This window comes from Corvus kubaryi, unplaced genomic scaffold (assembly GCF_017639235.1).
Source record: "Corvus kubaryi isolate FWS band 111438036 unplaced genomic scaffold, C.kubaryi_AGA036_p1.0 37394, whole genome shotgun sequence".
Classification (NCBI taxonomy): Eukaryota; Metazoa; Chordata; class Aves; order Passeriformes; family Corvidae; genus Corvus; species Corvus kubaryi.
In genome coordinates this window covers 11,787,015-11,787,494 of record NW_024581133.1, presented here as the reverse complement: position 1 = coordinate 11,787,494, position 480 = coordinate 11,787,015, and the positions used below count along the sequence as shown (strand labels likewise).

At 51.2% G+C, this 480-nt stretch overlaps 1 protein-coding gene across 2 annotated transcripts in view; it reads left to right on the top strand.

Annotated features, from left to right (window-relative positions):
• Window positions 1-480, top strand: part of ITGA11 (integrin subunit alpha 11) — a 41,337-nt gene that overhangs the window by 33,743 nt on the left and 7,114 nt on the right. The gene's annotated exons all lie outside the window — the stretch shown is intronic.

Sequence of the window (480 nt, the reverse complement as noted above, 5' to 3'; positions counted from 1 at the left end):
CCATCCCATCCCATCCCATCCCATCCCATCCCATCCCATCCCATCCCTTCCCATCCCACCAGGGCTTTGCGATGGGCAGGAGTTTCTCCAGCCTGGCTAGAGAGATGGGAAGTTTTCCAGCAGCAGGAATGTTGGTGTTGAGGTGAGGGAGTTCCGGCTTAGCTGGTGGCCATGCAGGATAGCGGCCTTTGGTGCTTCCCAAAGACTCCTCATAGCAGAAAAATCAGGAATGCCAGGAATAATCAGGTTCATTCCTTCACTGCAGTTAAATCCATTCACTGCTGTAGATTCAGAAAGAGGATTTAAACCAGGAAGCTGGAAATGGCTTGGTAGAGATGCCCCTTTCCAGGAACATCGGTGAATGCATGGGAAGGATTCCCAGCTGCAGCGAGCAGGCTGATTGGTTGGATGGTCCATTGGTTGGGTTTTGGTTGTTGGTTGGTCATTGGTTGGTTGGTCATTGGTTGGTCATTGGTTGGT